Source organism: Salarias fasciatus, chromosome 5 (genome assembly GCF_902148845.1).
Source record: "Salarias fasciatus chromosome 5, fSalaFa1.1, whole genome shotgun sequence".
NCBI lineage: Eukaryota > Metazoa > Chordata > Actinopteri > Blenniiformes > Blenniidae > Salarias > Salarias fasciatus.
In genome coordinates this window covers 23,031,704-23,048,762 of record NC_043749.1, presented here as the reverse complement: position 1 = coordinate 23,048,762, position 17,059 = coordinate 23,031,704, and the positions used below count along the sequence as shown (strand labels likewise).

The 17,059-nt window shown below is 42.9% G+C and overlaps 1 protein-coding gene across 5 annotated transcripts in view; it reads left to right on the top strand.

The window, feature by feature from the left end:
- The first annotated feature begins 6,694 nt into the window (after positions 1-6,694).
- LOC115387998 (plasma membrane calcium-transporting ATPase 1-like) overlaps positions 6,695-17,059 on the top strand; it is a 99,213-nt gene continuing 88,848 nt past the window's right edge. For 2 of the 5 annotated variants that reach the window (XM_030090915.1, XM_030090914.1), the window contains exon 1: positions 6,695-7,124. The gene's annotated coding sequence lies outside the window, so the exon portion shown is untranslated. Of the gene's footprint in view, positions 7,125-7,550; positions 7,573-17,059 lie in introns of those variants that run through there. The other 3 variants (XM_030090913.1, XM_030090910.1, XM_030090911.1) reach the window with 3 other exon arrangements.

Genomic DNA, 17,059 nt, shown 5'->3' with positions numbered 1-17,059 from the left:
CAGATTGTGCAGGATGGCTTGTCAGTGTGAAGTACTACATCCATCTGCACTGGTGCAAACATATGTGTAGAATTTTAATATCACCTGACGTATTATTTAACTATTCTGTACTAGTTACAACACTGAAGTGGAAGCAGAAGACGAGACATTTTTCCACTACAAAGCAGCACCTAAAAAATGCTTTTGTTGTGATTGCTCAGACAAATAACTGTCAGATAATGATTTTAAAGATCTTTAAATTGTTAGTTTCATTCTTATCAATTAGCATGTCACTTGATTTCAAAACATACAGGATGCGTAAATAAGTAAATAAATAATATCCCACACAACACTCCCTCATTTTTTTGAAAACTGTTCATGATTCGCATTTTTTGGAATCTAAAGAGACCTGATTTAGGAAGCTTTTGTTAAATCTTGAACTTTCTGTCAATATCCGATCATCTCGTATAAAGTGACATATTAAAAATGAATAAAAACAAAAACTTGCTTCAAAATCATATCTTATTGACCAAAAATTCCTTCAGCTGGCCAATTCACAGACCATTTTAAGACAGGAAAATCTTCAAGATTTATTTTTTTCAGATCTTGGATAATCTCAACCACATCTCAGCGTCATCCAACAGATAACAGCTTTAATGTTGAAGCACGAAGCCACGCTGATAAAGATAAATAGAAGAAATGAAGTCTTGTTTCTGTGAAATTCACCAAAGCTGCTCAGCTCTGCAGTAACTGGGAGCTGCAGGTGGAATCAGTCTTTTGTATCTGTGAAACCGCTGGCCAGAAGCACCAATAACACATTGCACAGTGATGTATGACGCTATTACGCCGCAGACAACAAGATCAGTCAGCGGCCTCTTTCGGTCTGCGCTGCACTAATCGGTTTTTTTCTAACAAATGCTGCATATGATGACTTTCACGATTAACACGGCCCTTCGTCTGAATTATAAATGTGGGTCAGCAGGACTTCTTGGAAAGGGTTAAGACGGATCGACACGACTTCATGTAAATAAAGAAAAACTTTTGCTGAATGCACGTGGTAATGGGAGAATGTGTCGTACATGACAGAAGCAGAGCAGTGACGCTGGGAAACGCAGCGGCGAAGAGGAATCCAGTCCTGTCTGTATTCTAGATGCTCGTTCACTGCTTTCCTCTGCAATGCATCAATCTAATAAAAAAGAATATGAGAGTCAGGGAGGCTGTCAAAAAGACATATTGGAAACATTTCAAGTATCCACTCCTCTTTTGCTTCCTCATATTTGTACAAGTAAGGTTCTGAGGACATAAATCTGCTCACAAGGACAGAATGAATCCCCGATGTTGTAAGTCATTAGTGAGGGGCTGAAGACTTGTTTCAAGGTTGGGTTAAGGGTTATGTTGGTTCTGATTAGCTAAACAAAATCTTTGGGGAAATAATGTAAGTAGACACAGTGTCCTCTGTAGTGAAGGAAAGATGGCTTTGCTTGTGTGTTTGAGCTCCTGCTGCTTCTGCAGCCATGAACAGATGGAGAGGTGACTTTTCTGCCCTGAACAGAGTCTCTCAGGATGCCCTCCCTCCAGGCTCTGGACAACCTCCAGCGACTAAACAAGCGCCTGAGATGGCTTAGGTTATGGATCAGGGCCCCACTTATGAAACATCTTTAGTCTAAAAGTAGCTTCTGCATCGTCAAGTTTCCCAGGTCCCAGGTAAAACCGGGCTTTGTTGAAACAAGATCCTTCGTCACCGCTACGATTATTTTTGACTCCACATTCACCAGAATCCAGGCGACGATGCCTTGGCCTCCCAGTGCTAACCAGAAGTGTTAATAATTTAGCATACGGAATTGAAAAGGCTTACCGCCGCACCCAGTCAAAAGTAAACTCTAAAAGTAGCTCCGTGGATTAGAGGGCATGTAGAGGACATGGAGAGGGCTGCTATTCAGCAGCTTCAGCGCTTTATCTGCTTGGACACAGGAGGTGTCCAGGCACAACACTGAGCTGCAGATTACTCCTGTTTTGGAAAAGCCCAAAGCACAGCAAATGTGACAGGGGGACACAAAAATAGACAGAAAGTACACTTTGGTCAAGTTGACAAGCAGAAAATGGAACAGAAACTCTTCGGCTCGGTGTGGGTTAAACAGCGGGTCAGTTTTACATCAGTCCATGTACTGGCCAGTCCACATCCGAACCTGCTTCTAGAGTTTCAACAGAATTCCCACAATTTGTGGAAGAATGGCTGAAAAGCCTTACATCAGTTCAAGGGAATAAGATGTGCTCTTTAAAAAAATATATAAATGTCTACATTATATGCAAAGCTTTGTGAGCTTTGTTTTCTTGTGTTTCTGGCAAAGAGAAATGTGTAAAATATTAATGTTAATGTATGCCACTTTTTTTTGTCGGAGCTGAATGTGTACAGCATTCTTCTTTTTTCACGGCTTCTTCTTCTTCTGGCTGCCCCCTCAGTGATTTATTTTCCACTGATGACTGTAATCTGTTGTTTCTTCTTCTGTCATGTTCTCAGGCTGCGCTGCTTGTACTACACAACGTCCTTGACCAGTCAGTAAGAAGAGGCTATTCAGTGTTTTTACACTGAAAGAGGATCTCAGTGGCTTCTCTGTCTTAGACAAAATAATGATCTAAAGAATAATTGAATATAATCAGCTCTACGGTTGCAGGACCTGCAGTATATCAAGTGGGGAAACCGGTGTTAAGTCAAAAGACTCCAGCTGTAATTTCAATGCGTCAGATGCATATTTAATCAGACCTTCATATTTCATGATTATCAGGCTGACATGAAAAACTGAAACTTTACACTGAACTTAAAAGAGAAAAGGAAGTGGAGATTACTCTGGGGGGATGGAGACCTGCTCAAAAAGCAATTCTGTCTTCACAGAAGTGCCTCGATGAGACTGTTGAAGAAGTGAAATGATTGTTTTGAAAGTGATTGCAGCTCAAGCTGAAGCATTTACTTCATAGAGAAAGGAAACCAAAGTGACACTTGAGTAAATCTGTGTTATTGATGAAACCTGAAAAGCACTTCATTACATTTTCATTAAATGTCAACAAAAACTACAAGTGATAAACAGAATCAGGTGTCTTATCTTTGGTCTTATAATGAGAACACATCAGCAACAAAGCTCTCGCTCTCCAGGTGATCTGTTTGCAGATCATCTGTTTCCGCAGAGTTGTGTGCGTCCGGCCTCAGACTAACTCTGCAGGGGGTATTGACATTAGATACACAGGTGTGTTGTGACAACAGCGCGCTGCCGAGGGGAGAGGAAGGACCTCAGCATATCAAGCATGTGACTGATGGCACGACACACTCTCTGTTTCTCATTCAGGAGTGAAGAAGCCAATCAACAACTCTGAGAGGTTGCAAAGACGTTTAGGAGTCCAAACACACATGAACGGATATTAAAGTCACTTTTCACTCTGCTGCAGCCAGGGATGCCGGTGGTTAAATATGGAACGGAAGCCACTTTATTAATGAGGGTCTCCCTCTCCATTCCCGATGTTCACTAGACACTCAGTATAAAATGATGACCCCACCAAACCTTTGTTAAAGAGGAGATAGGAAACTCAAACCAAATTTAAATAATGCTTCTGCAGTACAAACGCACAACAAACTTGATATCAACAATGTGTTCACCGCACACTCCTAGAAGTTGCCTTCCAAATAGCTGTATCTAAAGACTGTGGCTGATACTGTTGTCTAGCTGAGTCAAGATCTTGCTTTGTGAGGTTTGCATGTTTTGCTTGTGCTGAAATGGGTTTCCTTCCACAGTCCGAAAACCTGCATTTCAATGGGCAGCGCCTAAAGGCCAATGGGATTCTTGAAGGAATATTCAAAATATTTCAAAATATGTCGTCGATTTTGACTGAAAAGGATTTCTGGCCTTTATTCACATGGTATAACTTGCCAAAAAAAAAAAACAAAAAAAAAAAACAAATCGGGCATAAATGGAGATTGTGGCAAGACACAAGTGACACAGGTCACTTCTATCCAATTCTATTCAGAGAATGTCGGGTAAATCTCAAGTGAGTTTTGTGCGCGTATTGAACTAGTGTCATACCTGCGACATATGAATGCAAATGTGATTGTCATCTAATATTGTTCCTACTTTGCATATTCTGCTGCACATTGTATCTACCAACTTGTTGCGAATTGTGATGACCCAGTGAGCTTGTCAGGTGGATTAATGGCACTGAGGCCCATGTTTACATGGTTTTCAGTGAAAACGGCGAGCTCTCATTGCTCTTCAGGTACATGTCCATTGTGTTCAGTGTCACTGAAAGTTGAACTTTTGGAAAACAGCTTTCACTGTGCAATGTATTGAAACACTCCGCTCGATTTGTAAAAGGAAAAACTACCCATTTCCAAAACACTACATATTGAACATGCATAGGATTTGTACATGGTTTGACCCAGTCTTACCAGGCAAAAGCACCACATACATCTTGTTCTGTGTCAGATTGCACAAGTTTAAGACATGCATCTTGACAAAATGTATTGAAGAATCATTCCAGTAGTTTAATGACTTTAGTGTTAAACAGCACTTTCCAGCAAGTTTCTTTTCTCTCTTCAGAGCCACAAGACTGTCAAGTGAAAGCCAGCTCTTTGATCTTGTACAAAACAAGATCCCGATCTGCCTCTGTCACACTTGACGTACTTGACGTGCCAACTGTAAAAACAACGAACAATAAAGATTATATATAATTACTGTGTAGCCTGGGACACTGATGTCAGACTCGGTGAGGATGAGATGGTGATTGATGGCAACTTTGGGAACATTCAGGAAATTAAGCAGCTCTCCTTCATCTGCAGTGGGCTTTCGTTGAAAGTGAAGCAGTGTAATGTGCTGTTAAATGGCAGCTTTAACCACCTCTCTGCCTCTCTGTCATTAGCATAGCGTAGGAGGCAGAGCTGATTGAGTGGCCAGTTGGCAGTCAGAGAGAAATTTCTTTTCAGATTCTTTGTTCATGTTCTGCATTTGTACTGGAAATTTTCACCATCTCATCAACATACACCTCCGTCTCTGATTTGCAATGACGTGATCTCTGATTTTCATAACTCCATATTGAACAGATGTGCTTGGGGCTTTAATAACTCAATTTATTGGTGAAGTTCAGTCGAAACACAATTGAGCAGAAAATATTAAACATACTAATACTAATATCTTCCACATTTGATTTCATGTTGCAAAGTCTCTTTTCCAATTCCATTCTTTATATATTTCATACTGTTTTATGCAGCAAAACAATAAAATCAGGGTTAAGATATCAGGAATTTCTTTAAAATGTTACAATTTATTATAAGATGATTGTATCTATCTTGAAATATTACAATTTGCCTTCATTTTGGATGCATATAGGTATTACATTGCATTAATATTGCATTTTTTTTTCCATGACTTGCAGGCCTTCACTTTTGTCCCCACATGGTCTTTTCTGATGCCCCATCAAACCCTTCACAATTTAGTTTCTCCACATTAAAAAGTGCAAAAAATGAGATGTGAACTTTTAATATGTCAGTGTGGTCTTCACCCAGGTTGAGGTCTTCACCCTGCAGCTTCTGCTCATTTTATAAGCCACGATGTTGGAATGCAGATGACGAAATGACAGTTGGACTAGAAATGGATTTTTTTTAATTTGTGTTCAACAATTTAATAGTATAGCTGTTGCCTGACTTTTCTACATTTCGTGCATTTTTTTACAGCCACAAGTGGCAGAAAATTGTGATTTTATCTGAAAATTGTCATAAGAATCATGGACAAATGTTAGAGGAGGAAAATATCAAGTGAATTTGGACCAAAATTTCAGTTTTTGCCATGTTCTTCCAAAATTTGTGTGAATCGTACCCAAAATACCATTCAGTCTGTATGTGATTGTCTCTCGTGTTCACATTTTCTCACAATATTATCTTCAAATCATGGACATGAATGACCACAGTCCAGTGAGATAGCGTTTTTTTTTTTTAATATTAAACCTTCATTTTTCAGAATTAGGCTACCCACTTTGTTTTATCCATGGCTCATCCATGTTTTTAATTCACACTGAAATCGGGGACATTGTAGTTGTGAGGAGAGTGTGTTAACCACTACACCACTGTGCCGTCTGAATTTATTTTGAATTTTTAATTATACTTTTTTTATTTTATTTACAACAGTAGATTTATTGCTCTAAAGTATTAAGTTCAATTCAGCAACGAAATTCCCCAAAATTTTCACTTTGAAAATTGATGTGAGCACATTTTTTTTTTCAATTGTTATTTGTCTATTTTGATCCAATCTCAGAGACACGCCTCGGTGTGAGATCAGTAATGAGATGGGATCTGATGGTGTGTTCTGTGTGGCTCCACATGGCTCCAGAGCAGATCCAGATGTGGATTTCTTCCTTCTCCTCTCAGGTTTCCTCCTCTGGCGCTGAGCGGAGCAGAGCAGCAGGGCTCGGCTCTGTTTCTGTCTGATTACCTCATTAATTCAAAGATCCACCTTAAAAACAGGGCAATCCCGGGCTGGTCCCTCCCTCCCTCCCTCCCTCTCTCGCGGCTTCCAGCAGCTCCAGCCTCGCCTCCCCGCCTTCACCAGAGAAAGACGCGGATCCAGACGTCGGGTCGTTTTCTCCGGTTCCCCCCGGTCGACTGTTGCCCGGTCGGACCCCCCTCTCCTCCACCAGTCCCACCCACCCCTCTGCAACACAAACACACCAGCCAGTCCTCATTTACTGGATCTGCTCTTTGTTACCACAGCCTTTCCCTCCTCTGCTCCAAGAGAGAGAGAGAGTGAGAGAGAGAGAGTTTATCTTTTCCTTTTAAAGGATTGATTTCTGGCTCAGTCTGAACGCGGTTTTTGCTCCGGTGTTGGGCTGCAGGACCGGAGTCGAACCCGAACCCCCCTCCCCCCTGCCGGTGTCACTACCGCCACATGAACCGCTTTGACCGTCCTGACAGAAGGCTCGGTGAAGGTTTTTTCACCCCTCTCTCTCTCTCTCTCCGCACCCGGCGTGTCAGTCATTTTTTTTCCACCACTGCAGTTGTCAACTTGGAGCCCTGCTGGGAAATGAAGTGAAGCCGCTGCCCTGCCGTACCCGCACCCGCACCCGTCCCCACAACCCGCCGCACAGGACGTGATTTGGACGCCAAGTAGGAGGTAAAGAAAAAAAAAACCCTCTTTATCCTCTCTTGTTGTTATTTTTCTATTTTTCCCCCTGTTTAACTTTTCGCTGCCCGCTTCCTCCTGAGTCACTTGTGGCTGCCAGACGGAGCCGTTCGTGCGGGTAGAAGTGTCGTTTTCTGGGCTTTTTCGAGGAGTTTGTCGCGTCTCCGCCGCACCGACTGCACTGCATCCGGGTAACGCTCGTAAACGCCGTCTCTCTCTCTCTCTCTCTCTCTCCACCTTCACTCCCCGCACATTTTTTGGATTTTCTACAGGTGTGAACGCGCAACTATCCAACTCGGGGAGGTCGAAACGCGTGTTCTTTTTTTTTTTCCTGCAGTATTTTCCGCTGGATTAATTCCCCTTGGTGTCTGGGCAGACGCCCCGAGACACGCTGCTCCTGCTCGCCCGCCGTCCCGACAGGGAGCTGGGTCCAGCCCCGGTACGTGCCTTCCTCCCGTCTGCAGTCAAGGCTGTCAGGTCCCCCCATTCAATAATGGAAACGGCGGTTTATGAGGCTTTCCAGCACCTTCAAACGCGGGACAAAGCACTCGTTTCTACTATATGCGGCCGTTCTCAAATAAGCACTCGCACGGCTTGTCGAATTATTTCTGTTTTTGACAAATCACCAACTTTTGGACTGCATTGCTCGCTCGTTGTTTTTTTTTTTTTTTTCCTGTCGTGTTTTCCAGCCAGCGGACGTGAGTGCGCACCAGTTGGAAAAGTTGTCCTTTTAGTAAAAACATGCGACTCCAGACGTCGTGGAAGTGAGCCGAATTGAAGAGCGTCTCCCTGTGATTTTAAATGCGTCGCGAAGGTTTCCAGGATCTCCGCGCTGGCCGCGCAGACATGGAAATCCGCTGTAAACGGTGCGGTTGCGAATGGCGCCCTGGTGGCGGGTCTCTCTCCCCGGGCTGCAGAGCCAGGCAGGAATCAGACCGCCTGCGGACGTCTCCGGGTGTCTGGAAACACTTTCCGCCCCCCCAACAGGGCTGTGCATGCAGTGTTTTGTTTTTCCGGGTGATATTACCATTGGTAACCAGATGAACCACTCGGCTCCTGATTAACTTGATGTGCGCACCGTCCGCTCCCGGTGTCGCCGCTGTCCTCGTGAATGCGGCGCCTTCAGGGTGAGCTTGTTGAGCTTGTTGGAGTGGTTTCCCCACATTTAGGGCTCAGGTTGTAAACACTGCTTTTCACTGCTGGTGGCAATAGACGAGAGGGGGAAATCGTTATCGAGCGCATTTCTTATTTCTTTATTTATTTTAATTGACGGGAGTTGAGCTCGTCCTTACGTCATCTGCTAAGATGGGCGGATGAGCAGCAGCAACAGCTCTGCTTCTTTTTCCTCTTCTCCTCTTATTTCATCCTTCATCCCTCTCCTCCTCCTCCTCCTCCTCCCCTCTCGATCTGGGTGTGTCCTGCCTTATTGCGTTAGGAAGGAGGGGGGATCCCGCATCTTGGCTCATGGTGACTCCTCCTCAGCTTGTGACCTCCAAACGAGGGCATTGCTCCGTCTGTTTGCTGCTGCTAATTTACCAAACAAAAAAAGATTTTCACGAAAAATATCATGTGCACTGAAAACTTTAGAGCCTGAACATGTAAAATTCTGAACTAGAATGAATAGGGGGAAAAAAAAGTCTGCTGCTTCTAGATTCCCAAAGGGGAAATTACCACATTGCTAATGAATTCATGATATATCATCATGTATGAGTCCATAGGTGTGCCTTTTTCTATCATTTTTTGCACATTTATTCATGTCCATTTGAAGGGAGGGAGGAAGAGAGACGTGCTCGGCGATGCACTGGGGTGTAAATCCAGTCTTTCTGGGCGCTGAGACTTGACCAATCTACATAGCAACACAGCTGCATACGCCTTGTTGCACACCAGTCTTCAGAGAAGGTGCGATTAGATGAAACACCCACATGTAATCATCACATTTCCGCCTTCAGGTAAAATGCACTGGGATTTTCAAACAAGTGCATGTTGAGCAGGGTGCAGGACTTGTTGGATGTGCGTTTTCCTTTTTTTTCCCCTCAGTTGTGGTCTGATGGCGGCACAGATCCTGCTGCATCTCATCTCATGAGGTTACTGGTTGAGAGACGATGCCTTCAGCAGCAACTCGCACTGATATCTCTTGCTGTGTGATATAACGCCTTTGCAAAAAAAAAAAAAAAACTTGTTTATTTTCTATGAAGTTAAGTGGTCTTTGCTTCAGGCAAGGTGGCCTACATCTGATATAACTAGAGCTGAAAGGATTAGTTGATTGATCGTTTATAGCACTGTAAACTGCTTTGGGTTTTGAGCAGCGCAAGTTGAGCAAATCACCCCGAGCTCTGATTAAACTGCTGTGACGGACATCATGGTGCCTGTTAAGCTGGAATAATGCATGTTTAGGTGTTCACGTACACTCCTTTGCAAACACGCACACGGGCGCTAAACCAGGTGACCACAGTTCTCTCTGAGGTGTGAAACATAATTAAATTCCATTAAATCCCATTTCTGCAAAATTTATTTGAATCCCCAAATATGTATGAGAGCTTAAGACTAATTTTATATGTTGAGTGGTGCTGTTGCTGACTTGTAAACACATTTTGGGGTGAACAGCGGTCGCCTTTGACGGTTTAAGGTAATTTTCATGGCAGTCATGTAGTTGAAGCGCACTCGGCTGAATGTTTGCCCAGATGGAAGGGGCTTTCTTCCAATCCCGAGGTTGGTAGGTTGATTCCCCTGTCTCACCCTGTGAGTGTGCTCCCAGCGGTGTGTGAGGCTCTTGTGTGACAGCTGTGGCCAGTGGTGCGTGAGTGTGTGAATGATGGTGTGCCTGGGTGGTTGAACGTGAGTTTGGTGAACCGGTAAAATGAGCCATAGTGAAGTCGATTAACCATCTCCAGTCTTGAGGAGCAGCACTGCCGCTCTGCTGACCATCCACTACTGACTCCACCATAAATGCCATTATTGAATCAACCAGGAATTACTTTCTAATTGGTCATTTAATTAATATAACCTGAAGTATTCAGTTCTAATGACTGGAAACATTCTCTTTAACTTAAAGACACATATCAACACAACATCTGTTTGATTTATGGAATAAAATCTGCTTGATTGACAAAATATTGATGTACTTCTTTTACGTGGCTATTTACATAATGTCCCAGACAGATTATTGTATGAAAAACGGCAATATCAGTTAATTTGTTTGCGTTACTGTGCCACTTTGCGAGGATGTCTGATTATATATCTTTCTCCCTCTAATGTATGGATGCGGCCAGCTGCGGTTCAAAGCAAACACTCCGTCGTTAAATTTCATTGCACGCGCTTGATATCTATTAATAATGTATAATGTCTAAGAATTAGTCGCTGGGTAATTCCAGTTCTGTCTCTAATCACTATTATTCCGCCCTCGGCGGTCTCCTCCCGGCGGATCACACACTCAGTCACGTTCACCTGCAGCCAGACGAGCGCTGTGTTTGTGTCTGAGGCTGCCGCCGAGGTCCTGATGACCACAGGAGGCGACGGATGCTGACTCAGTGTGTCTGTCTCCTTTATGTCCTGCCCAAGTCCTGGGCTCCTTCAGCGGCAGAAGCAAAAGGAAAATGCCTCATGGTATACGTACGTTACTGAGATTATTTATGCGCGAACAATTTGCATAACTGCAGGTATTATTTATCACGATTTACCTCGGTCAGCGAAACCCATTGTCCAGGTTCCCCCTCTCCTTCTCCACCTCCCTCAGCAAGTGGTTCATGGTCAGATTAGATATATATAATAATGAAGTGATATGCAAGCCTCTTGTGGATAGAGTTGATCTTGGGTATTGAGAATTGCTTGTTATTCTAGGTAGGCGATCGGTAGTTTTCTATGCATATTTGTTTTCGGTGTTAAATTGAGTTTTTAACCGCCCTCCCTGCTGAGCATCAGTGACATTTAACTGGCTTTGTCATATTTGCTTCTCCCTCAAGTTGCCTTGTAAAACAGGGGTTTTTTTTTTTTCATCCCACAGGAGGTGCTTTGGCAAACGGTGTTAAAAAAAAAAAAAAAAAAGGAAAAAGAGGAGTTTGTGGCTGTTAAATACCCAGTGATCCCATTATGAATGTTGTTGTGTTGAGCTTGCTGTGTTAGAAACTCCAGAGACAGATAAAATCATAAAAATGGTCTCATCCTTGATCTCATTTTTGATCAGTTAGTTTTGATTTTTCTCGAGGAAGTTTTTAACTGAATCGAAATGAAATATTCTGAAAAATCAATAATGCTTCCTTGTACTTGACCAACTGCTGCTCTTCGGCTGGTGTGGGCATTGAAACAAGAAGAACATGTCAGAGGTATGCAGCTGCATTACTGCCGCTCTTTATGCTTGTGGTTTTTACTGGAAGATAGAGGATTTCTCAGACCAAACTGCTCCACTGACATGGAGGCTGTTAACAAGTGTGTGACTGTGATCTCAGTGATTCAGACCTCCAGACCCCAGATGGAGTCGAAACCATCTGGGACTTGATTTACAGATCGATGTGATTCGAGTCACCCCGAGGCACAACAGTTTCCTCCCTCGCTGCTGAACTCTGAGCTGCTGGGACTTCACTTTTCTGTCAGTTTAAGACGATTATACTGTTGCATGGCGATTTTCTGAGACAGCTTGTGCTGCAAGATTCATCCTGGAAATACCTTAACCACATTCGATCCCTGGTTTACAGCATTCTAAAATGTTATGTTTTGTTTGACATCTTGTCACGAAAAAACATTTTATACAAACTGATTTTTTTTTAAACCATTGACATTTAGTTTTGAGTGAACTGCTGCTTTTCATCAAGCATTCTGAGACGTCTTCCCTTTATGAATTGCGCTTGGTGATTGTGAAGCAGCATTTTGTAAACTTGAATGGTCTGCATGAAATTGGCAGTTCAAATAAAATAATCTTTCCAATAATTATAGATATTCTTTCATTTTGTGTTGTAAATTGCCATGCTGAACTGAGATCAGTGTCGCAGTGTGTGGTTAATGTTTTTTATATTGAACTTTTAACTGTTTAGGATTTTATATAATTCTAACACTGGTGTTAACAAGATGTAAAATAAAGTTTCAATAAATAAGCAGTGTGAGATTGGAAAACGTCAACTCTTTTATATTGTGAGAGATTTGAATTTCAGAGCAGCTGTCTGGTTACACCAAAAATCACTGATTTCTTAACTGAATTTGAAATGCCTTGAGTGAAATTAAAAACAATGTGATATCTTGTTCGCAAGCACGCCATAACGTGTCCACAAAAAAATGGCAAAGCTTCATTATTTCAGTAACTGAGATGGTTAAGAGAAATGCAAGTCTCTTTAAAGGCCACATTAAAACAGTGTTTGTACAAAGATGTAATGCAACTTAATAGTTGCAGTTGTCCGAGTTCAAACAGAATTGTGAAATGTACTTCTGTCTGCATAGCTCTGAATTCCCTGTATGTAGGACAACGAATATTCACGACCGATGCAACCAAACGACTCGTATCTTCCACCATGTTGACCGTTTTGGGTGTTCTACCCTTTGAGATTTGGCTCCCAAAGCGATGGGTGTCGTTCCCCGCTGGTTACAGCTCTCACCCAGAAAACATTTGGTCCATTACCCAGAGTGGACGGAGGCTTTAAAAGTGGGTGAAATGTGGAAACCCCGCCGCAGACGGAATCCCTGCCTGTGTACCAGATCCAGCAGCGCTCACTTTGTCTCTTATGTAAGTCCACATCAATTATTAATGGGTGCAGTGCAGCTGCGAGAAGCTCGGTCCTATATTTAAGATATGGATGCTCTCTGCTCAGCAGAGCCTCCCAGTTTGTGGTTATAATAGGGCTGTTGGCCTTTATCATTCTTTTATATCCCTGCTGGTGGGGGAAAAAAAAGGTCACTGTACTGTAATGGAGAACAGCTCGACTACGATTCCATGTAACTGTTTTATTTATTCATTTATTCTTTTTAACCTATCCTGTATTTTATTCAAGGAAGCCTCCGTCTTTCTCACATTGGTCCAGGCCTCTAAAGACAACATGAACACTCTGATACAGACAAAAAGGCTGGTTAAACAGTATGACACAGAAGTTACAAAATAATGTTCCTGATCCTTATGGACGAGCTATTTCAGTGCAGCCTAACATGAATTTCTATGATTGCCAGCAGGATCATGGGGGATATATGCTGTAAATGAAGCTGTTTCACTGTATGTGTTATTCCTGCAGGTTTATTCAAGACATTAGTCCTTCCTGTTCAGTGTTGCTGGTTTTCAAGGGGTCAAATTCAGGTGTAATGCAGAAACAAACTTAAACTGTCATGTAACATGTTCAAGAAGTGTCGAGGCTCCAGGGTTGTTTTAGCAATTGAGGAATTAGACCCAACAAAATAGCATTTATCAATGAGTGTCATCCGTCTAGAGGTAAAATAAAATGACATTAAAGTAAAACAAGTCTATAGCTGTGCTGATTTTATGCAATGAAGCGATAACTTTTGCTTCCACTCTTCCGTCCATGCAACAGTGCAACACATGGAAGTAGCGGGCCTGTTTGGTGCAGTGTAGTGTATGTTCAAGTGCAGGTAACCATAGCAACAGTGCTGATGCTTCAGGCTTTCTTAGCAGTTCACTTACTGGTGACACCAGCGCTCCTGTAGAAACCTCGGAATAAACCGACTACAAACGCACATGAAAGCTCGGAGGAGGGTGGAGCGCAGCAACCTCTGGTCGGAGGACGGCGTTCTGGAATGTGAGGTGGGTGCAGAGCGGGGCTCGCCGCGGCGTTGTCGGCCTCCCCCGTTGCACCATCTTGCACGGAGACACCCTTCATGCGGCGGGCTCACTCTGCACCTGCTTTTTGGAAAAATCCACACAGATGACGTGGAGGCGTCAGCACGGATTGATGATTGTAACCGGACCATCTGAGAGTGTCCTCCTGACACACACTTACATAACGCCTGTGTGTGCGTGTGCGTGTGTGTTTGCGTCTGCGTGTGTTTGTGTGTGGAGGCTGGCAGGTGTTTGGTGGGTGGCAACGTGGGAGTTTGTGCGCGTGTGTTTGTGATAGACAGGAAGGTTGCAGCAGCAGGAGGAACGTTTAAGAACAGCATTTTTCTTCCACACAGTGTAAAAGCGACGAATCCTTGGCAGCGTTTCTGAGTCTCCAACTTGTGTGATCGGGGCTGCTGTTCCGTCGCATTTTATCCGATCCACTTTATCTGATCCAATTAGGCTCAGCTTTTATCATTTCCATTCGGGTAAAGTTATAAGCAACTCCGAGATTCGATTCAGGCTTGTAATCACCTTTTGTTTGCGCCTTGCAGTTTTTATTAGTGGCCTAAGAAGCACTGACATCCTGTATTACATGGGGAGCAACACACATTTCGAAGAGTTGATTAAAAATATATCAGATTCGTGATTAATGATGGAGGTCACACTGTCCGACTATTAAGAAATTCATGTCATCCACTTTGACAGCGAGCCACCAAGGCATACTTCTCTGCGAGTAGATACTGAGTGCTGCAGACGCCACGCTCACTGGAAAACCTCCAAATAAGTCATTTCAGCTGTTGTGGAAATGAATATGAAACATTTATTGCTGACTTTAGCTCCCTTGGGTGAAAGTTGTCATGCCAAGTTTAGATATTGATGGCTAAAAGTAAGATGTGGCCGCCTGCTGTTTGTTGCTCGCTGATGATGAAAAATAAAGCGTAGAGATAAAAGGAACGAGCACGGGAGCCGAACACACGCAGATATTTTGGAAGCTGAATTCAAAGCCCCATCTTCTTTAAATGACGTATTTCCTGTCACTGCCAGAGGTGGTCGGCCCAAAGTGCACAAAAATGCATGAGTCAGCGCATAATGACAGATAATTAGGACAGAGTGAGAAGGGGGGTTACTCACTACTCATAAAGTCATCAGATAGAACTGGGTTTGCGCTCAACTTTTTTTGTTGTCTGTGATTTTTGCTGATGCTATCGATAAAATGCATCAGCATATTTAGTTGCTTCCCGGTAGTCTTAAATGATACAGTTTACAGGAGCATAAGCCTCCAAAATGGTGGATTGGTATCACATTGTATTATGACTCGAACCATCACATCCATTCATTCTGTGTGGCAGCAACGAAAAAATAATTTCTCAATGCAAATTTGCTTTTTTTGGATGATTTATTCTCTACCGAGATGGAGGTGCGCTAAACCAAAAAGGTCTGCTTTAGTGATATCATCTGTTAAAATAGTGGACAGTCTTCCAGTTTTTCTGTCAGTGCTGGGAAAAAATTGGCCTGTAGCACAAATATTTAATTGATGTGCTCACATTTACAGTTCGATGGTAATGAGAAATAATTCGAACAGATCAAAAACGCTCTGGAAAGGCCGTGATAGTCAAATATGAATGCAATGTACGAATTTTCGTATGAACGTGTGAAACGTCGTATAAATACAATGGAAAAACAGCTCTAACAGGACAAAGCAACTTGAATGTTTGTTAAAATCTGAGTCTGTGATCACTCTTTTGAGATCTCACTCAGTCTGACCAGTGAAGGATAATCTGTGCGAAACTACTAAAATAGACAGTTATTTTTGTGTCATATTTTAATATATTCTGACGTGGGTTTTTAGGGTTTGAATGTCAAGCCTATCGGAGATGTGCATCAATTTAAAGGATGTCACATTTTCAGCCAACCTCCAGTCAGATTCCTCTAAACGTCTCATCCATGCACAGATATTCCTCCTACTGTGTTCAGAGAATTCGTCCTCATCTTCAGTCCCACCCGCAGAAGCTCTGATTGGTTTGTGTGTTTCCATCCATACAAACTGTTTTCAATTAGCACAAAGGCAGAGCGAATCAAAGCTCGGAGCAGAGCTGCCGTTTGCCTCCGCCGTGTCGAGTGTGTTTTTTTGGGACACCGTCACGTGACGGCGCATCGAAGCAGCTTTCGTGTGCATTGTGCTTCAGATGAAGTGGAAACTCATCAGATGCAGACCGGTCAGCTTCCAAGGTGTGAACAACAACGTGAAAGCCAGACGGAGCTCTGTATTTGAAGAAGAAGAGTCAATGGAGTTGTCTGATTGCTCTAAAGGTGGCCCAGCTTTGTGCTCGATACTCCCCACACTGATTTCCCAGAGAAGGAAAATAAACAAATTAACAGATTTATAAAACATTTAAACATTTCAATTAACGGAAAAATACACTGCTGTAAAGAGTGGAAGGAAAAATATACCCAGATTCATCTGTATGTGTTCATGTTTTCACTATGTTCGTCATTAATGATCATTTAAAATCTTAACGCAGGATTTCAGGTATTTCTCCCCGTTTTTCCACGCCAGCGCTCTAACTTTAACTTTTGTCACCTCGTGAAGGTGAAGGTGCTACAGTGACATACCCAGGTGCGTGCGTGTGTGTGTTAATCCTGATAAAGCCGTCGGTGCAGAGAGGTGTTGAAGCCTGTTGTGAATGTGATGAGCCGCAGAGAGCCGAGCTGCGCGTTTGATTCTGCACAGCAGACGAGGATGTGTGTGTGTGTGCGTGGGAATGATACATGTGAGTGGGCCGTTACAGCCGATGTCAGGGGATGCTCGTCAACAGTCGCTGTGAGGATCGATAGTTATCCGTTTTGTTTTGTTTTTTTTCCTGTATCAGTTGATTTTCAGTCTTCCCGTATTGATTCGCCTGTTTAATCTCCCGATGAGCCCTAATAATCCTCCATGTTGTCTGAAAGTACACAGTTTGATCGAGCTTCAAAAAATTTTTCCCACTAATTCTTTCTTCTTAGTGTGTTTATGTACGCAAGTGTCACATATTCTACAAATAGGTATGTCATATTTGTCAGTCAAACGAAATGAAAAGCCTCCATCTGAAACAGAATTGAGCGGTTTTATCTTGAAGCGATATGAGAAATTGGTGTTGTTCTTTGTCTTACGATGTGAATGTATTTGGATTTTTGGACT